General features: G+C 40.4%; 1 protein-coding gene across 4 annotated transcripts in view; it reads right to left on the reverse strand.

The window, feature by feature from the left end:
- The window catches only part of PDE4D (phosphodiesterase 4D), a 1,379,610-nt gene that overhangs the window by 1,320,088 nt on the left and 36,443 nt on the right, over nt 1-23,079 (reverse strand). The gene's annotated exons all lie outside the window — the stretch shown is intronic.

The following is a 23,079-nucleotide window of genomic DNA, read 5'->3' on the forward strand; positions in this document are numbered from 1 at the left end:
GGTGCCGCCTTCGGCCCAGGGCGTAATCCTGGATACCTGGGATCGAGTCCCACATCGGGCTCCCTGAATGGAGCCTGCTTCTCCCTCTGCCTGTGTCTCTGCCTCTGTCTCTCTCTCTGTGCCTCGAATTAATTAATTAATTAATTAAGCTTTAACAACCTTTCAAGAGTAACAGGAGGATGCAAATGGTTGAATTAGAAGGACTTTTTCCTCTTGGTTTCTAATACTCTTCCCAAAGTCTTGTCTGCCACAAGCTTTCCTTGAAATTTTGATTTAGAGATAGAAGACTTGACTTGAAGAACAAGAGAGCGAGCTTGGAAGAATTTAGACACATTTCCTTCCTTCTCTGCTCTCTCACTGTTCCTGTTCCCAGGCTTAGGCCTTTTTGAAGGCTGTTTTTTTGTTTGTTTGTTTTAAAGTTTTTTTTTATTTACGTATGACAGACAGAGAGAGACAGAGAGAGAGGGAGAGTGAGAGAGAGAGACACAGGCAGAGGGAGAAGCAGAGGGAGAAGCAGGCTCCATGCAGGGAGCCCAACTTGGGACTTGATCCCAGGTCTCCAGGATCATGCCCTGGGCTGAAGGCAGCGTTAAACTGCTGAGCCACCTGGGCTGCCCCTCTTGAAGGATGTTTGGATGTTGTCTCTACAATCTTTAACTCTTACTTTTATTAACATATCAATATACTCAATAGATAGCTTTATCCTTTTCTACGTGAGGGTGACTAGTGATTTTACTAAGGGTGACCTTCGTTTTTCTAGTTTCTTGTTTACATTGCTCTGACCTATGACTTCAAGAAAGCATGTCATCCTGAAATCCTAGAACTCTAGACTTGGAGTCAGAGAACACACATCTCAATTCCGCTTCTGATGCTTAACCGCCATGAGAAAGTTGTTGAACACTTCCCTTGAGCTTCAATGTCATCTATAAAATGAGGAATTGCTTCAGCCTAGAACAAATCAAATAGCATTTGTAGGAGAGCATACAACAGAGCAGTGCTCAATATATTTGGTTAATGTGAGTATTCATGCCAAGTGTTCTCTACTGTGGAGTTTCTCAGAACAAGATCAGATCCATTTACTTATTCAGTTAACACTTTGTTGAGCACCTAATATCTGTCACACTCTTTACTAAAGATCTGTGAGAACCACTAGAGCTATGAGCCATCCTGTCACTATTGGACAGTTTCTATGTTCAAATTACCTCTCTTCTAGTATTTTCCCTTTAGGAAAATAGTTAAGAATGTATGTCATGTTTGCTTGTTAAAATTATATCTATTTGCAACATTTTGGAATGAAGCCCGTCCCTCTCTGGGCTTCATTATACATCAAAATTCCCACAGTTGCTGTTTTGTTAAGACACATTAATCAGCACAGTCTCCAAGAAATTCTCTCTTGGGTTTGACAAAAGAGAATTAAAATATATATGGACTTTATCAAGCCTGGTGTTCAGGATGCCATGGGAGACTGGAGTTGGTAAAGCTAAATCAAATTATTAATAATGGAAGTTTTCAATAATCAAAGAAGAAAAGTGGTAATGAACAACTCACAATGATAATGAGTAAGCATGCACACTGCACACCAGGGCCCATCTGATGTTTGTTCTGCAATCTAGAGGTGCCCCTCCTCATTCTACCACCACTGGATACAAAAATGTAACAAGCAAATATCTGAATAATAATTCCTGCTCAGCTGAGTCCCTAGTTATAACCAAATAAAGGCAGACTAGCTTCTTTAAAGCTGGAATACAAAGAGGATCTTTCTACTGAACAACTAATTACCCAAAGCCGTGTGACATGGTACAAGTTCTATTGGTTACAAATGGGCAATAACACAGTTATTTGAAGCATAACTTTACACTATTAATTCCAGGAAAATCACAGGCTGATTATTAAATTGGAAATATTATTAAAATGAAAAAGCCATAGCTGTTTGGACCCCAGGCAAGCTAATTAATGTAAATACCAGCATAGAGCAGGAGTTTAAAAACACATTTTCGGTTCCACTATTTGCAAAAATTATTGATTACATAAAATTAGTTCTATAGATCCTTAGGGGCCTCTATTTTCCCTTGTCTTTATTACTTTAGAGAGGGAATAGGTACCCTCAAAACACTGAAGAAAAGGGTAGAAAGCAACGTGATTTTCAACTCCTCTCTTCCAACATTCATCTTCTCCATGTGTTGGCCATGGGAGCTCAATCTCTGAGCTATACACCATTACCCTGTCTACAGGGCTTCCAGTAATTTATAAAAAAGGCAAGTGCTTCCAGCCCTGGAAAATACCTTGTTGCCCTGTGAACTAGTTCCATCCTAAGGAGATAAGAAAGAAAAAGAGAAGTGTTCTCTGACTTTAATAATTACTCAAGAAGTTCTACCAATAGAAACTGAAGTATCTGAGAGTTGGAAAAGGCTTGATTTTGGAATCACCAGTGAGGAATGTCTTTCCATTTGACCGATCCTCAGATAAACTAAGCCACAGTGGGAATGGCCGAGCCAATGGTTTTTCTATCTTCACACCCACACATTTGGTAAACATTCACCAAATTTCCATTGATGAAACATGCTGCAGAGAGGCGGCTTCCCTTTGATTGACTTTGGAAACATAAAACTTTATAGCTTAAGTTTTTGTTTCAACCTGAAAAATGGAGTTATCATAAACCTACAGCATTTAAGGGTAGGACAAGGGATTTCTATCAGGTCAGATGAAGGATATCCCTGGACCTGAAGTGATCAAATGGAATTCACATCAGAAATATTCTTATACAAAACACTTCAGAATTACATGGTCAGCCACCTTTCCAGGGATGTTTGAGGATGCACTGGAAGCAGAGTCTCTGAAAAGCAGAGGCATGTACCCTAACCTGGGGCTGGTGTGTTAGAGCATTCTTCTCCTGCCCCCTTCTAGCCATGCATCATGATGGTGCTAGGAACCCACAAAGCTGAGGAACATACCCACCTCCTAGACCATTCTCCAGATACCCAGAACCCTGGGATCCCTTGCTTTGAATGGACTAAAGCCAGTTTCCAGGTACCATATGGGTCTTTATCCTTCTAAATGCAGACTGCTTCGTGGCCAGTGTGTGCACTCCCAGGCCTGAGATGTGACCATGGGCAGTTGTTGGACTGCAGGTGTAGATAAAGCTTGAATGAGCAGACTGGATTGTCTACATGTGTTCCTACAAGACTCATTCAGTGGCACAGTGGAGAAAGGGCAGAAAGAGCAGGGATAAGGTTGTGGGTCAGAAGAACTTTCTGTTCTAGGCTCACAAATGTTACAGGTGGCCTGGAATGAGATAAATTACAAAGTAAGAGGAGTGTTGTTCAGTGATGCCAGAAAACACTTTCCTTCTCTTTCCTATGCTCATGGTGACCCAGACACCAATGAGTATGAAATGGGATACCAGCTCAAGAGGCAAAGCCAACACTCTCTCGCAAACTGGGATACAAAGTCATTGTAAATGCACCCAACTACAGGCAGTGGCTTCCCTTATAATGACCCCCTCTCCATCAACTTTGAGCCCAGAGTTCCATAAATAATTGCCATCCATTGGCATCCAGCATTTTTCTTTCCCATCAGGTTCTTTTCTACTCTTGAGAGAGTGTTTATGCTTGGTGCACCCAAGAAGTAAATAAAACTTGGTTCTTGTCATATACAACAGATTTTGGGTATATAACAGAAAGCATCATATGGACTTCCAGCTTCTGTTGTTTATTGGCAATGTTACTCAGTTTGTTAAATCTGTAGGTTGGCATCCTAATAAAAGGCATAGAAAATAAAAGGGAAACCTAAGAAACCAGAGAACTTTGGAAATCTACAAACATACCAAATCTTATGGATACCAGGGTTCCTGAATGAGGTAGAAAATCAGAGCCAAATAGTAAACAGAAGTTTAAAAGAACACACTGTGATGGCCCTTTCTGGATGCAAGCGTGCACAGGGACTGGGAATGCAGGATTTAATTAGGACCACTAAGTGTTTTCCAGAAGCTCACACCCTAGAGGAGGGAGTTTCTGGTAAGGTCTAAGGCCACATCCTTGGCACCTGGCTAAAGTGTCCCCCCCCCCCCCCCCCTGCCGATTTTTGGCAAATTCCAGGAGCCTGATTTCATCTCGCAGCTGTTACACAAAACATACACACACTTTCTTCCCACAGTGCTTCCCGTCAGTCTGTCCTACTGCCTGCCATTCCTGCCACTAGCAGTTCTCAAACATGACCACACATTACAGTTACCCTGGGAGCTCCTCTAGCATACAGATTCCCAAGTAGCATCCCACGGAGACTGAATCAGCAGGTCTGGGGTGAAGCCAGGACGTTTCTACCCTTAGAAAACAACCCAGATGACTCTGAGCACTTCACATTATAAGCTCTAGAGAAGGTCAGCTAGAGTCTTGCAGGCCGACCTGGCAGGCTGTCCCACCAGGAGGTAGCCACACCCTCGTGCTCCACTTTTCCCCGTGGTCTGCTCCTACGCTGGGGTCTTTCCAGAAGGAACTGAAGGTGCCAGGCCCCACACCCTGGGGTGAGGCAACACAACCAATGGCTGTCCTTTCCTGCCATGGGCAAGCTCCAACGGACTGCCAGTTCTAGCACATTCTGGATGATTTCCGTGTGTGTGCCCTATTTGAGCTTTATTCACAAATAAAAGTACCATATGCAGCAAGTTCATGAGAACTTTTTTACTGAGAGAGTCTTTAATTCCTATTCCAATGATAAAATGGTTCTGGTGAATTCAATTTTGACCTCTTTCTTTCCTTTCTCTCCCTCTTCCTCCCCCCACCCACACCCATTATCTTATCTTGGGGCTTTTGTTAAACTAATGATTCTCCGTGAACCGGGAGACCCAACCCTTCCAGGAGAACACATCACCATCTCCAGGAAACCATGTACTTTTTTTTTATTTGTGAAAAAAAAATCAAACGTTTAAAAAACAGAAAGAAAGAATCAAATGTTTTCAAAGGATAAGCATGCTGCTAGCTTCATCTTTGATTCATTCAGAATTGAGGGAAAGAAATGAATAGTCAACCGACTTAAATTTTGTGTTTTACACATAGCCCCATGCACTCAGAAATAAGCCTAAATTTATGAGTAAAATTAGAGAAACGCTGTCAGATGGAAAGTCTTTCTCATCAGTGGAAGAGATGAGCACAGAACTTAGTTGTCAGTCCCACTGTTACCATCACAGGTGAGCCCAAAGACTGGGCAGTTGTGCAGAGTGGAGGCGGTGCCAAGAGCTATACCTCTTGGCACAATTTGGTGCTACCCAGGTTGTCACCATAATCCCCGCGCGGAATGCCTCTTCTCCTGGGAGCTGGGCTGCCTGTCTCCAGGGATGTCCCACAGATCTCAGGGATGGACTTTACAAGAGAGCCCTCTGATCCTAACAGCCAAAAATCTCAACACAAAGTGAGGGAGCAAGTCAAGGTAAAGCATAGGATCTCAGTTGCCACTCATCACACTGACACACTTTGGAGGGTAAAGCTAAAAATGAAAAAACCAAACCCCAGAGGTGGAAAATGAACCCACTTCCCAAATGCATACTAAGCTGAAGAAACACTCTTTGATATATTTGATTAACTTATGTCTCATTTCTCTTGCTTTATTGTTCTTTTAACTGAGCTTCAGATAAATTTCCTAAGGCCATTTAAAAGTGAAACTAAATGCTCACTCTCCATAAATCGTGACTTCCATAAATTGTAAGACAAAAGCTATGTATAATTCCATTTGTGTAAACATAAATTTGCCATGAAATAGCTTAAAATAAAGTTTGAAAAGACCTACACTGAGACAGACATTCCCATTGGTCCATTTGGGATGATCCAAGATTTCTGTTACATCACTTAGCTCTGTTCTACTATGAACATTCATTACTTGTATGCTTTTCAAGCTTAAAAAAGGAGGTGAAAAATATAGAAGTTATTTACCAATGGTATTTATTATGGTTATTTACCAATGGTATTTAGAAGTTATTTATCTATTTACTATCAATATCAGACATTATAATTAATTATTTCAAAACTCTAGGAACAAATGGCTAACCTGAGACTTCTCATCTCATCACTTCTTTGTCTTTATTATCTGCTCTGCCACTGCCAAAGTCATCATTCCCTGCCCCCAGCTAGTTGAGTGGAAGTGTTTGCCTACAACTTTATTCTGAAACATAGGAACGAGATGGGCACAAATGACAGCTTCCTTACTCTCCTGAAATAGCCACTGATTCCACAAATTATCTGCTTGAGGTTTAAGACAGAGATCCTCAAAAATAAATAAGGATGTCTCCTATCAATGAATTGAAAAATACATTCATTTAAAAATGACTCCATGTCACAACTGACTTTTCAATTGTAGAGTTCTTGTTTCCACTTTTAATGGAGGCCATAAGGTAAGAGGCAGAAACCAAATGTTCCCGGAGGCGATTTAAATTGGCTCTATTCATCTCCCTCTGACTTCAAGACCATGCTTAAAAATAAATGTTGAGTTTTGCATTTTACAAAAGCTTCTTTTTCTTAAAAAAAAAAAAAAAGAAAAGAAAAGAAGAAGAAAGATTTTATTTACTTATTTGAGCGAGAGCGCCCATGAGCAAAGGATGCATAGAAAGAGAAGTAGACTCCCCACTGAGCAGGAAGCCCAACACATGGCCCCAGAACTCTGGGATCCTGACCTAAGCCAAAGGCAGATACTTATCCAACGGAGCCACCCAAGCATCCTACAAAAGCTTCTTTTTAAACATTAATTTTTCTTCTGTGCACACAATACAGAAATTTTACACCCAGGTTCTAAGTCAGAAGCAACTTCCCAAGACTCAGGTCATCCAAGGCAGGCTCTGACTCTTCACCTCAATCGCTCGGAGGCTTGATCTTACAGTAGGCCCCTTATCACTTGTCTTATCTTCAGGAGCTGACATTGTGACATCCCCCTCTCTAGCCACCACCTCAAACTTTTCCACATCTCCTAACTCTCTACCTCCTGTGGAATTTATGCTCCTCGTGGTTCTCTCTAGTTTAGCTGTTTATTTGAGTCAAATAGTTTAATATTTAAAACTACAGATCCATAATGGAAACTTTATTTTATTTTTAAGCATAAAACCAAGACTTTACAATTTTCAAACTTCAGATGGGCTACATTGCACTAGGCCGCAAAGCCTTAGAGACAAGCTTTCTTAGACTCTGTCAGTATACATCTTTCATAGGAAAAAACTGGGGAAGCATTAACCTACCCGTTTCAGGGTCCTCTGCCTTCACAGCCTACAGCCAACCACTTCTAATCAAGGTCTCTCTGATCTCTGCAATTCCCTAGTACTCTTTCAATCAAATTGTTGCTGGGACTGATCCAATCCATTTATTCTTAGTCAATTTCAGAGCATCATAGAGAAAGTTCTAGAACAATACCCCAAAGAACCACACCACTCACTTCAAAGTCCTGGCTATCACAAAATAATCTTCTTTTTTACCTCTCATGTTCATCCTTTCTCCAATCCTTTCATATTCTCAGATACATTTCTGACTTCCAACAAAGAGCTTCAGTGCCCACTGCACAAAGATCTTAAGTGAAATTGCTTCAACTTCTTCAAATCCATATTACATGTCACAGGTCATCACACATAGTCTTTTTCTGCCCTCCAAGCTTAAAGCAGCATCCCTGCAGCCATGCTCCTCACCCCACCCCTGGCTTCTGGCTCCCTCCACCCTCGCCATAATTTCCTGCATTTTTCCCCCTTTGCCTTCCCTCCCTACATGACAATGACAATTGCCTCTGTTGGCAAGAGATCATTTCTTGATGCTGCTTCTCCCAAAATTCTCCTTCCTTGTATTGCCAAACTACTTGAAAGAATCTTGAAGTTTCCTAGAATCCATTTCCTCTTCCTATTTCTTCTAGAGCCCCTGAAACCAGGCTTCTGCCTTCCCCAAACCAACGCAACAATTCTCACTAAAGGCCACAGAGGACCCAGTCATGACCACCCAGGTCTCTGCTCTTGGACTCCCAAACAAAGGGTGAGTCCTCCTTCACCCTACTTATCTCTTCCTTTCCATCATACCGCACCCTCCTGCTGAGTCTCCTACCTGTGGCTCCTTCTACCCAGTCCCACTCAGCAGCTCCAACTTTTAGTCCTTTCTTCTGCAGATTCTCACTTAGCAACAGCATGCATCCCACGTCCCCAGCAATCACATATGTGAGAGGACTTTCAACTCAAACATTCAGCCCAGCTGTATCCTAATACTGAGTCACTAGCCCATTCCAACTGCCTCTTGTGTATTCTCATACAGAGAGCCTGAAGATAGTCTGATATGTAGAACAGGATGAGTTTTCTATACCAACTTTTGGGCCTTAGGTAAATGTCATAGCATGAGTCCCAGCAATAATTTTAATAATAATTTTAGTACTTACTTCATGGATTTGCTAGTGAAGATTCAGTGACATAAATGTGGAAAATCCAGTTCATTTACATTGATTCAACAAACGTAAAGAGTACTTACTATGTGCCAGGCAAGCTTGTAACACAGCTTGTAACACAACACTTTATAATAACTCATTTAATCCTTACAAAGACTCTGTGAGTCATCCCCATTTCACAGATGAAAAAACTGAGGCATATCCAACTTAGGTAACTTCCCCAGGTCACACAGCTACTTAGTGTCAAAGCCTGACTCCAACCTAGGCAGTCAGCTCCAAAGTTTATACTCTTAACTGCTGTACAAACCTGCTTCTCATTACCCAGCCTTTCTGCCTTTTACATCCTACAGAAATCCAATTATCGGGACTAAATCAAAACCCAGAACATAAGATCACCTTGCACTTCAAATCTCTTTCCTGAGCTCCTTGTCGATTAACGACACCAACCTAAAAATTGCAACCTCATCGTCAGCTTTCCTTCCTCTCTCACCCCCAGAGCCCACTCTTGCCAAGTCCTCCTGCACCCACCTCTGAAACAGCAGTCCTGTTCCCACTTTCACAGCTTCAGTTCCAGCCTATTTCATTTGAGGCCACCTACGTTACATTTTTTAAAAAGAAAAAACAAAAACAAAAACAAAAACCACCCTTCCTCTCTAATATTGGGACAATATTAGAAATGTGAATATTGAAATGTGAATAAAGGTGGTAGATCAGGTAACAGTTGTGTATCAATATAAATTTCCTGATTTCAATGATGATACTGAAGTTATATATATGACAGTCATTGTTTTTAGGAAATACACACCAAAATATTTTGGTGATTAAGGTATGACGTGTGCAACTTACTCTTAAATGGCTTAAAGAACAACTCTTGGTAATACGTATACAGTAGAGTATGAGAGAATGATAAAGCAAATGTGGCAAAATGTCAACAACTGGTAAATCTGTTAGAAGGATATTCTGAAGTTCTTTGACTATTTTGCAATTTCTCTCTGCATTAAAAATTGTTTCTGAAGAAAGGATTAAAAAAAAAAAAAAAAAGAACCAGTCTCCTTGCTGCCCCTAGGACTCGCAGGCCTGACCATCACCCTCTCCTGGCATACCATTCCCCAAGGCCCCACATGAAAGTGTGAAAGGCTCACCATGCACACCAGGAAAGTCCACAGGACTTGACTAGCTTGCAAAGTAACCCCACTTCTCTTCCAATCTTCCATCAGCCTTCCCAAGGACAGGAACAAACTGCCTCCTCCCCGTAGTTCAGTTTTCCAGGGCCCCTGGCCTCACCCTACCTCAGCCCTGGCATTCTCCTCCTTCCAGGCCTGTGAAGAGGCCATCTGTTTTTCCTAGACTATAGCACCCCTTTCTTCCCTAAGACAAACATCTAAGTCCTATCCTTCCCACGAAGTCAAAAAAAATTTTTTTAAGACTTTATCTATTTGAGAGAGAATGAGAGCACAAGTAGGGGTGAGGAGCAGAGGGAGAGGGGCAAGCTGACTCCCCACTGAGCAGGGAGCCTGATGTGGGCCTCTCTCCTAGTACCCTGCCGTCAGGACCTGAGTGGAAGGCAGAGCCTTAACCAACTGAGCCTCCAGGTGCCCCTCCACAAAGTTGAATTTGAATCCTCTTTCTTTCAAAATGGCTTCCTAGATCCACCAGCTGGAACTGGTTCACCTTACCCTGCCCTCCCAAAGCAGGTATTTATCTCTGTGTATAGCTTACTACCCCTCAGCCCTACATGATAAATCTTTCTCTGTCTTTTACCCAGGAAATTAGGACTTTGCAGAGGCTGATAATAATGTGGTTTTTAGCTTTATAAGCCCCTGCCCACCATCATACCTAGTTCTGCAGAAATTGTGTGTTTCAGAATTCAAAAAATGTGTGCAGCTGGGGTTGATTGGGGACCTGGGGCAGCCAGATATGAAGGAACAAGTGGAAGACAGCAGCTCTGGCAGTGAGAATGGAGCAAGTCAAGTTTTTGTTTGGGCATGTCCCCACTCCCCATGGCTCCCACCTCTGGAGCAAAGGCCTTCTCACACTCAGTAACACTCCCCAGGCTAGGTTTGCTTCCCCTATAACAACCTTCCTGCACAAAGCTCCTGCCCCTTTCAGGAGTCCCTTGTTATAGTCAGTTTGGTTTGTGGCCCCTTGCCTGGACACATGGACCTTCCCCCAGCATGCTCTCTCTCCCCAGCTCTGGCCATCCCCCATGTGGCTGCTGCCAGCAGGGAAAGTGCATGTGCATGGTAGCGCTTCACCAAGAAGCCTCAGTGTGTGGAGGACTGCTTTCAGAGCTCTGCCTTTTCTTTTTTTTTTTTTTAAGAAAATAAATTGAGCCTTTTGAGAAAACTCGGCTGAAAGAGTATTATTTAACTCCTTAGAAAGTTCTAGGGATGTATACAATGGGATATTACTCAACCATCAAAAAGGTCAAATACCTACCATTTGCTTCAACACGGTTGAAACTGCAGGGTATTACGCTGAGTGAAATAAGTCAGTTGGAGAAGGACAATCATCATATGGTTTCACTCATCTCTGGAATATAATAGTAAAAGGGACCATAAGGGAATGAGGGGAAACTGAGTGGGGAAAAATTAGGGAGGAAGATAAACCATGAGAGACTCCTAACTCTGGGAAACAAAGGTTGCAGGAGAGGAGGAGGGTGCGGGGATGGGGTGACTGCGTGATGGGCACTAAGGAGGGCACTTGGTGGGATGAGCACTGGGTGTTATCCTATATGTTGACAAATTGAATTTAAATTGGAAAAAAAATAAGAAAAAAGGAAGTTCTAGGGAAAAGGCAAAACAAGGATGTTCATGAAGAATGAACACTGAATTCCATTTGCCTTTTGAGACATTTTTCACCCAATGTCACCCTCCCTCTGCATCTTGTCCCTCTCTTCCTTCTGGTGCACACAGGTCTAGACAGATAAAGGCTCAGATCCATCTGTCTCTTCCTCCTTCTGAGAGGAACTGAGGCTCAAGGGAAGTGAAGGGAGCTGCCAAAGGTTGTACATAGTGCCCTAAAGCAACTCCAAATTTGTTAGTGGATCTCTATGTTCTACAACTGGAGTTTAGCACCAAAGTCTGAGATCTGGGATTTGGGCCATAGTTACTGCCAGAAAACAAGATGGCATCCTTAAGGAAGAACAAGAGGGAAAGGTAAGACCAAAGTGAGGAGCTTGGGAAAACCTGCATTTAGGGGACACAGTAAGTCATCTCGGGGTCCCCAAATGTGGCCTAATAAAACGCCAGGTGATTACTTCCTAGAACTCATCCTATCAGGAGAATCATGAACATTCACGACTCCTGAGTCAGACCTGACTAAATAAGAAACCCATTCTTCATTTTTTCTTTCACTCATTCAGCAAGTATGGATTAGATGTCTAACATAGACATGTCTGTCTTTTCATCAGAAACTACTCTAGATGCTGACGGTACATTAGTGTGCCAAAGTCCCTGTGTGCAGAGAATTTACAGAACTAGACACTATTTTTGTAATCTTGTAGTATCTGAAAACTCAGACTTCCTAGAGCAAATTATTTATTCCCTATGGACTTCACTTCCCCCATCTGTTAAATGGGAATATGAAAAAAATCTCATCATCCACATCCCATAGGATTGCAGTGAGAATGGGGGAACTATCACCTATTAGGTGCTCCATAGAGAGCTTCACATTCATCAGTAAATACTAATATGTAATTATGATTACACACCACCCTAAAACTAGAGTCACCATTCACTTATCCCTTGGAACTAAACCTGAATAATCCTGTCACCATATTCTCAATCTAGTCATTCAGAATCAACCCTCATGGTTTTTTGCTACGTTCTGCATTCAACCTTGTAACAGACTCCGTACTTTTATTCCCACTTCAAGTAATAATGGGATGTAGAACCATGGATTTTATATCCAAATTCTTTTTTTTTAATATCCAAGTTCTTTATCTACTCTACACATAAAGTTCATAAGTAATTACTAAAATGTAAAAGGTCCATTCATATAATGGAGCACCTAAAATTAACTCAGATATCACTGGAAGTGTGCTGGCTCTACTTTGGGAAACACTTGTCCATATGTTCAACTTTGCAGGGCTGATGTCAATATCTAAATTTGGTTTATTTAAATGAAACACATTTTGGAAAGCTCCAAAGTCTGCCATCCTCTCTGTCTCCCCTGCTGCTCTTGTAGGTGGGTCCCTCAGCATCTCTGCCCGGCACTATCATCACAGTCTCCCAGCTTCTGCCCTTGAAACCAGATCAGGTCTCACCAATTGATTCCCACGCCACTTGGCATAAGTGCAAAGACCCTACTGTGTCTGCAAAAACCGACGTGATCTGGCCTCTGCTTGTCTCCACACTGCATTCCCTACCACTCCTGTCACTGCAAGCGTGGCTGCAGCCACATTGAATATGATCCAGACACCCTGTGCGTCAGCTACTCCTCTGCTTGCAGTATTTTTTCCGGATCCTCGCAGCTCGCTCCCTTACTTCAGAGGCCTTCCCTCAATATCCACTCACTCCTCCATCGCTGTCTGTGTACTCACCTTGCTTTATTTTCCCCATAACACTTATCACTACCAAACATCAAATGAGGCATTCATGCATTTGTTCACTGCCAAGCCCCAGTAGATTAAAAGCTTCAGGAGGGCCTGCATTTTGCAAACACTGTCCAACTACTCTATCAGTAATGCCTGAACTAGCATAGAAGCCACTCAACAAATATTTGTTGATTGAAGGCATGAGTGAATGACAGCAGGTGGATTAATGAGTATTCTCTGTAACATGGTCATCTGAGGTTCCTCTAGGACTTGAGGAGTGCAAAGTAAGAAATGCAAGCCTGAAGTTTAAGAAAGAGGGGGAAAAAGGGCAAAAACATGAGAAAGCTAAACTAAAAACACAGAGACTCACCCACCAAAGTCCTCCAAACACTACTACTAGAGAATTAGCCCCAAAATGCAGAAATCAGTTGGAGAACCCAGGTCAGAGATGAATATGGATAGAACTGGAAAAGAACTAATTTCATTACATAAGAATCCGTGGTGCTTAATTTAGTTTAAAAAGGGGGAGGGGGAGTACGGAAGTCAATAAATAAAGCAAAATTTCTGTTTTAGCCTTTAGTGACAAACTCTCCCTTTACTAAGGCTTAGAAACCAGTGGTGAATTTGGGTTTTTTTTTTCAGCCTAGTCTGTAGAAATACTAATGAACAATAAAATTGCCAAAACAAGAAATGAACAAAAAAGATGAAATGACATCTTGTAAACTGAGGTCCCAATTCACAGCCTCCATGTATCTATACCATTTGACCCATAACTGTCCTTCACTCTGACCCTGAGTCCTACCATGACTTGCTCCAGGCAGTGGGATATTATTAAATGTAACACACGCAGAGCATTGAAAAGCCCATGTGTGTTGCCATCCTAACTTCTTGCACAATGGGGGTTGACTACTTTTGGACCCCAGTCACTACACTGGGAACATGCCTAGACTAGTCTGTGGGATGGATGAGAGCACAGATGAGAAGCATGCTGAGTGATAGAGTTTTCCCAGTCAGGGACATCTGAGATGGCCAACTAACCACTAATAAGCTAATTAATCCGAATCTGGGTTAGATAAGCAGAATGCCCCTAGCTAACCAGTGGATCCATGAAAATAATAAATGGTTGCAATTTTAAGACACTATGTTTTGGAGTACTTTATTACACAGTCATAGCTAACTGCTACAACCTAAATAATTACCTTCCAAAAAAACCCAAGAGATTAAAAGTGGAGGTTGGGAGAGGGGTCTCCCTAAATTTAAATTCAAGGTCATGATTTTAAAATACTTTCTCTACACGTCAACAGAATTAAAATGACAAGTTACCTAAGAAAAAAAAAGAAGTCTTAATTTTCTGGTTAAAGTTTTTAAAGTCATCTGAAAACAATAGAATTACGAGGAAATATGTCCAATCTAATTGTGATTCAAAGCTGAACTATTGGTATCCCCCTTAAATTATAAAAGTGGGTGATCTTTTACAAGGATAAATATGCCACGCCCAGTAGACTATCAGTCTTCTTTGTGGGCTCCAATAAAAACAAAATGGGACCACATATGTTCACTTCATCCTTCAGTAATCCTTCCCCAGCCGCATCACAGGGGACTTGTGATTTCCACAGCCCTGGAGCCTGCTTTCATTAAAGGAAACTATTCCTTCTTTTATCTTTAAAAAAATTAACCACGTTCCTGTCCATGTACCGAAGTCACTTAAAGAACAATAGCTAGAATACACTAATGATAATGTGTTTCTATCAGACTTCTGTACCGACATAAGCGCTACCTTTTTCCCCTTTCAAGGTTATTTGTCTTCCTGTCTTCCCAGCATATTTCCCAGGAGGGAAATGCACTAAAGCATCAGCTGTCACATTACAGAAGTGAATAACAAAGCAGACACCCAAAGAACACACCCGCTCTTTGAAATGGTTTTCTCACCCAACCTCCTTCTCACTTACAGCCTCATACCCAGCCCAGGCAAAGTTTTAGTTCATGCTGAATACATTTTACGCTCTGTTCCATAAAAATATACATCTTTGTATGAGAAAAAAAATGGTCACGTTGAGAATATTATTAGAGAGAGAGTACTAAGTCCTCCTGTATGCTTATTCTCATGTGCTCCTTCTATGAAGTGTCTTAGTTTGTTCCAAAATACCATAGATAAAATACCATAGACTAAGAGGCTTAAACACAACAGAAATGTATTGCTCACAGTTCTGGAGGCTGGAAGTCTGAGATCAGGATGCTAGAATGGTCAGGCAAGGGCCTTCTTCCAGGATGCAGACTTTTCTTTGTATCCTCAAATGGTAGCAGGATCTGGAGAGCTCTTTAGGGTATCTTCTGTGAGGGCATTAGCTCCATTCATACTCTGTTAGGGCTCTGTTTCATGAGCTAATTACTGCAAAAGCCCCAAATCTTAATACTACCATATTGGTCATCAGGATTTTAACATATGGATTTGGGGAGGATCCAAACATTCAGCCTATAGCAAGTGGTAAGCAGAGCATGGATTCTTATCTCCCTTTCACAGGCAAGGAAACTGAGACTGGAGGCGGCAATGTGATTTCCTGAGGTTTCTCTTCTGTAAAGTGACTAAATTAGAATTCAAACCCAAGCTCAGAGTCCTTTCCTCTGCAGTATGATCTGGAATAATACAAGGCAGGAAAATTCAAAACATTTTCTTACAGAAAAGATAAAGATCAGAGCTATGTGTGTAAGATAAAGAGTAAAGGAAAGATAAGTACAGGTGGGAGACAAGACAACGAGGCATTTATATTTTCCCGGACAATTGTGCAAGAAAAGCAGCCACTACCTGGAAACATTTCAACAATATTCTATAGACCACAACAGAAAGCTACATAATTTTACATCACATTATTTACTGACAACAGGAGAAAAATAAAGAACAAAGTGAAGATTCCCATACAACTTTGCCTGGCGATCACACTTTCACCTCCTGTTAATGCTCTAAATGTGCTATTGTGGGTTGTTTCTTTTTTATCCAACATAGGCTACTGCAGTTCATTCTTGTTTATCCAGAATATATTTAGGAGAGACAGTATTACAGGTAATTGAATATGCAGGTTAACAGAGACAGCATAGTAACATCTCATTTATTTTATACTCTCCCCAAAACTTTAATGCTCTAGAACAGGATTTAGCAACCCTTTTTCTGTAAAAGGTCAGGTAGTGAATAGTTGAGCCTTCAGAGGCCATAGAGTCACCGTGGCAACTACCAAACTCTACCCCTGTGGTGCAAAAGCAGAAGACAATATATAAACTAGAGTGTGGCTGTGCTCCAATAAAACTTTATTTAAAAAAATCTAATATGGCCCACAGGCAGTACTTTACCAATCGCTGCTCTAAAACATAACCAAAAGGAAAAAAATGAGCTCATGTCCTTATTTACTCTCCAGGGAGAACTAACACCCTAAGTGAAAGCCCATCTCTCATCTCATACACAATTTTTAAAAACTGGGCTATTTTTTGCTTATAATCTATAGCAAAAGAGAACTAGAAATTTCAAACCAGTGGTGCTAGCAAAGGCTAATTAATAGAGGGAAGTCCAAAAGCCTCTGGAACAGAAAGAGAGGAATGAAACAGCAGAACAGCCTAGACTAGCTAGGTTAGGGGCAAAACACTTTCCCTAAAACCCTTAATATTATTTTAATCATTTCAACATCCTTTGACTCAGTATCCCTTACTTATGGCAAAGTACCATTTCTGATGGTCATCATGATGATTCTGAATCCTAATGATGACTCTGAATCGCCAAAGGAAAAAATTCCACTTAATCACTTTAAGACCAAAGAAACACAGAGACATATGGTATCCATTTAGAAAGACCCATCAAAATTGGCTATTAGAAGTTTAAAAACTGGATAAACAGTTATCTAGAATATTTATTTCATGAAACAATCAATTCCCCCCGATAATAATAAAAGGAAGACAAACATTTATAAAGCACTTACAAGTCATGCATCATTCCAATTGTTTTATGTATATTAATGTACTTAATGTACACAACCAGGCAGGTGCTATTACTACCCCCATTTTTCAGATAAGGAAATTGAGGTACAGGGTGATCAACACAAGTAACACAGCTACAAAGTGTCCCAGAGAAGATCTGAACCCAGGCCGTCTGGCTCCAGACACCAGCTCCTTCTAAATTACTACACTATGCCAAGGCATTACTTTATAATCATATGGGGTGCCTTATTTCAAAGACCAGGAATATGATAAGATACATGTAAAATCTCTACCAAATATAGTATGATCTTCAGAATTCAGTTTTAGTATATGTGCTGCCAAGCCAAGCACTGATCTTCAGAATTCAACGATTGAGATATGTCAGTGTTTTTCAATGCCTCAAAGTATCTTCTTTTTGTTCATTTCCGCCAAAATAAAAAGGGTGTTTGGATATTAGATTGAGGAGATTTTGTTCTTTTTTTCAATGATGCATTTAAAGTTGTTTTCGGAATGAGACAGAACAATTAAGTAAATGGAATTATGGAAAAATTCTTTTTTCAGGACTCCTAGTTCAATCAGATAAATATGAAGATCTGAAATAATTTAGTCCTTCTATTTCTTAGGTCAAGATGTGAAGATTAAACAGGTTTTTATTTGTCAACTTTATTTCTAAAACAGCTAAACTGTAAATTTGTTTTATATGGAAGGAAAGTCATTTGGTTGTTAAAATAACTGAGGTTACTACAGGCTTATCACCCAACAAAAATATTTGACCCTAATATATCCAGAGTAAAGGACTAAATTCAGCTTATGATGTTCTATTAAAAGAAAATTCAAAGTTTATGGAAAGGTTTTTTTCAATAGCAATGACCTGAAAAATATTTCTGGTTACTAAATGGGCATCTGTGTTTTTTATTTGTGCCATAAATATTTTTGCTAATTTCTGGAAGTTCCAGAGTAGAGAGAAATCATTTAGCCTCTAGAAAACAAAGAGTTCTACAAACCAAGCCTGTATTAGTTCCACCATTTGCTCAACTCCATGTAACAAATGGTCTCCAAAAGCTATGCACTCTCTTCACAGTCCTTTTGCTCAATAACAAGTTAACATTTACTGTACAACTTATAAAATACTCAAGGAACTGGAAAGAATGGAAAAGTTTAATCGGGCATTTTCTCTTTCTCCTTGTTGTCAGTTTTTCATCTTCTTCCCACTCTTTTCTAAAACTACAAAGTAAGGGATTCAAATACTTGACCCAGAAGAAGATGCTTTAGGTGTGTGAGAAAAACATCCATTGCCCCTTTTTTCACTATAAAATTAAATCATTAATTAAGTCAACAATAATCTTTATAATCATAATTTTCATAAAACTATGTTTTAATCATGAACATAAGAGATTAAGAATCTAAAACTAGTCATATTCCTAATTTCTTCTAGATGGTAAAGATTATATTTTTTAAATTTAACTTTTGGTTAGTGGCTACAAGGGCTAGATTCTATGTGAACATATTAGACAATAGAAAGGAAAGCAAACAGAGGGAAGGGAAGAAAAGGAATAAAATGGAAACAAGAAAAAAAAAAGAAAAAAGTATGGTAGAAATCAGTTGGCTGATCACCTAACCAGCTTTCTATTTTTTTGTAGACAAAAATAGGACTGCACTCCCTAGCCAGGTGATGCCGTGTGACCAAAGTCTGGCCACAACAATGTGGGCAATGCTTTGTGAGTCTACCCCTCTGCCACAGCACAAGAAACTGGTGGTAATGAAAGCAGGGCTCTGAGAACACCACTCGAGTGAGAGGAATGTGCCGATCAAGAATACCCATTTTACCAAGTTGGTGCAGCTAATTTGGTAACAGTGAGCTCACACAGCTAACTCCAGAAACAGTATGGAGTTCCCACAAAAAGTTAAAAACAAAGCTACCGTATGATCCTGCAGTTCCACGTCTGAGGATATCCCCCAAAAGAAAGAACAGCAGGATGTTGAAGAAATAATTGTGCTCCCATGTTCATAGCAGCATTACTCATACAAGCCAAGACATAGAAACAACCTACACATTCTGGGTGGATGAACGGATAAAGAATGGGATATATAAATATATACTGGAATATTACTCATCCATAAAAAAAAAGAAGGAAATTTTGCCTGTAGTGACAACACAGAGGAAACCTGAGGGCATTCTGCTAAGCCAAATGAGGCAGACAGGAAAAATCAAATACTGTATGATCCCACTTACATGTGCAAATCACCAATGCTGAACTCATAGAAATATAGTAGAATGCTTGTTGCCAGGGGCCAAGGGGTGGGAGGGAAAGGAAAGATATTGGTCAAAGAGTATAAACTTCCAGTTGTAACATGAATAAGTTACAGGGATATAAAGTAGACCATAGCAATCATAGTTAATGATACTGTATTACATTCTTGAAATTTGCTAAGAGCATAAATCTTAACTATTCTCAACCACAAAAAAAAAAAAAATGTCACATGATGTAAATGTTAGCTAATACAAGGGCAGCAATCATTTTGCCACCTGTAAGTGTATCAGATAAACATGTTGTACAGTATCACACGTCACTTATATTCCAACAAAGCCGGGGAGGGGATAAAAGAAGTCAAAAAACATTCTTTCATTATTACTTACATTATTAAAGCGTATGCTTATCCAGTCACCAAAAGCACAGGAAAGTCAAGACAATGATCCCAGCTAACAGTTTGCAAAGTACACTACCAATGAAATTCCTTCGTTTCTAGGAAGTTCTCTCGTGGAATGCTGGGCAGGGAGCATGGGATAAGAGTGGGAGAAGACCCACTTCCATTCCTACTTGTTTCACTTACTGTGCTCTCTGTTCAATCTCCTCGAAAGCAAGAAAAAGGTTTTACAGGTAATAGAGGTGCTTCAGGCTTCGTGATATTAAGAGCTAGGAAATAATCAAACACACCTCAACAGGGAGCTCACACAGCTGACATGCAGGACACAGCTGTGGCCAACACGCCAAAAAGCAAGATCATCTTCCAAGGTAGAACTGTTTAAAAAAAAATCTAGGGTTTCAAACTACCATCTGACCGTTCAGAATCATTCAGAAAGTCATTCTGACCATTCATTTTATTCCCGGGATAAGCAACACTTTAAGACCTACACGATCATTCCATTACTTCAATTTAATAAAGCGAGTCAAGGCAGGAATAAAAAGTCCCAGACTGTCAGTCTGAATTTCCTAACTCACTTTTTCCTATGAGGAAACTACATCCCCTAGAACTTCATCATTAGCAATTCTAAGTGTACAGCAGGAAGGCTTGCTTCTCTCTCCTGGCTTAGTGCTGTATCTAGTAGAAGGAAAATCAGCATGCAAGCTCAAGCAACGAGAAAACCCATCCTGGCTGAGGCAAGCAGACACAGCTTAGAGAAAAGTCATCAAACAAATCAGTAAGAAAATCTGTCTGATGTTTTCCTTTTTTAAAAAATTGGTAATGTACACTTTTATTAATACGCTGACAACAATCGGTATCTTAAGCAACCGAAGTTTACTGAAGATGTTCTCGCATCCAATGCCACGTCTGCCTGTCACCGCAACCCTTCTGGTATTTTTAAGACTCAGCTGACAGATAAGGACTGAGGCTCCCACAGCCTTTGTAACATTTCAAGGTTAAACAGCGAAGACTTTCCCAGCTTTAAAAAGTATTTCTCCAGCATTGGGAATATGCTCAAAGAAGTAAAAGAACTAGTGCCATGAGCATCCGTAATGCTATTAGTGGGGGGCTGCATGACACAGGATAATACACGAAGAACTAAAACATTCTTCCACAAACACTTTTTCATCGTGCCGCTGATACTCACCACTACTGTAAAACACCAGGACGTACGTCATCGTTTTCATTTTACAGACGTAGAGATGGAGGCTTAGAAAATTTAATGACCTGAGCATGAGCTCACCGACTGCAAGATTATCTCACCAAAGCCATTCGACCTCTCTTGAAATTGGGGGGACACACTCTTGCTAGTGACCCATGCAATGGGAAATTACATCACCTGCACACATTGTATCAGTGGAAATAACTGCTTTTAAAGGAAGGCTCCTCCTCTACCAATGGGTAGTGTTGAGCTCCACGAGTGTTGTGCAAATCTAAGGCATTTAACTGTTTGTGGTGTGTCTGATGCAAGGGGGGCTGGGTCGGGGGGGGGGGCGGCGGTGCATTTGTTTTGCGCTGCTTCCTTTAAAATATAATCAAAGTGGCACTGCAACTCTTCAGAAAATGCCAATGAGGAATCATTAAATTCTTGGGCGAAATTAAGCAATGAGATTAGTCCTATATATACTGACTGGGGGAAAAAAAGTCTTCGAGAATTTTAAGTTGTTCCAAAAGCAAAAATTCACCAAACGTGATGCTGGAGGATGTAATTCAATCAAGAAATTTTGTTTCAATTTGGATTTATGTCATTGCTTTAGTAGGTAGTGTTAATAGTTTCCAAGCGCCAGTGTTTATTCATGAACACTTTGCAAATCATAACGTAATGCATTCCTTTTTGGATACATCTTTTGTCAAATCCATCTGTCTATGGCAGATATGCAAAGTTTCACAGAGCCTTATCTGTAAAAGAACTTCCACGGTCAGACAAAAATGGCTTTAGAAAATTAAGAGGAGTGAAGACAAGGATAGGCTACTGTTGTACCAGGGATATGTCCTTTTTTCTCAACGCCTTGTTTACAGCCCTGTGTCCACTGGGCACCTGGCAACCCTCTACTCTCACTTTTCTTAATATCTGACCCTCTCCCAAGAGGGAGATGGGAGCCTGGCATCTCCGGAAGAGCCAAAGAGATGAGAAGTCCTCCAGAAAGTACCAACGCAAGATGTCAATTCTCCTGGTAGACACACAGCACTAGTTCCCTGAGCCCTCAACGTGCGCTCTAAATACCTTCTGAACTGCAAAGGTAGCTTATTCAAGTTGGATAATTAAGCATCCATCATTTTTATTTGATTCATCTTAAGAGCCTGAGCAGGATAATATAAAGAATGAAGGCAAGGAAAGATGGGAGGGACCCTACCACAAGAAGGGGCATCAGTTTGGAAGGTCAGACAAACCAGCTTCCGCCTCCACCACTTTGTAGTCTGGATGGGACCCAAACCACCCTGAGGGATGAGATTATATTCTTTTAATAGATGCATCACTTTCTTCTACTAATACAGTCGGCTAGGAATTTAGAACAACGAGCGAATCAACTATTAGTATTAGTGTCTATGGCTGTGGAAACTCAATAAATGAACTCGCTATTCGAACTCAATAAAGAAACTCATACTGTGTCTTCATAATGTAAATGTCTTTCTCAAAGAATATATTAGAACTACTTTTGCTTAAAACTGTTTTACATACATACATTTGGTTGATACAAAAAAGGAAACTAGGTTGATAATTTTTCTTTCCTTCTACAAGCCTCACCCACTGGTGTGACCTCAGAGCTTAAATTGCAGCAGGTGAAAATATTTTTAACAAAATTCTGTGTCTCCAGTATGGTCTAAACATATTATTTTCGCAAAAAACACAACTAATATTCCTCCCTTACGAGCTAACCCATGTCAGTCATTTAAATAGCTACAACCAAAAATAAATTGCTCTTGAGCATACAAATAATATTTTTATAGGAATTGGCAAGTTATTACTACAGCAATTTTAAGGGGTTTTTTTTTGCCACAAGAATCCATGATTTTTAAAAACTATTCAAATTTGAGGTTTATACATACGACAAATATCCACATTTGTATCTGTAAGTCTAAAGAGGGAAAAATTAGTCAAAAAAAACAAACTAGAAAACAAACCCCAAATAATCAATTACCGAGTTTTGCGCTATATTGAGAAAAAGTATAAAAACTATTGGAAAGGAAGAAAAATTATGTCTAAGTACTAACTTCATAGGCAAAAGCCCTTTTTAAGGAAAGGCTGGGAAAATCAGTAATGATTTCAAAGTAAAAAGTAAACTGCCTATACCAACCGGTCTATACTCAGCACTAACTCCGGGTTAACTACCAAGTATTATTAACTCAATATTAACTACAGAGCGTGCTATGAAAAGTAACACAGTGCTGATGTTTTCTAGTTTCTCATTTCAATCCACTCCAGGTTTACCTTAAACCTTGTCAGCAAGAGTCACCCTTGCCCCCCCCACCCTGCTACCCTCCCACCCATCCCCCACCTCCCATCCACC

The sequence above is a fragment of the Vulpes lagopus genome, chromosome 8 (assembly GCF_018345385.1).
Source record: "Vulpes lagopus strain Blue_001 chromosome 8, ASM1834538v1, whole genome shotgun sequence".
Lineage (NCBI taxonomy): Eukaryota > Metazoa > Chordata > Mammalia > Carnivora > Canidae > Vulpes > Vulpes lagopus.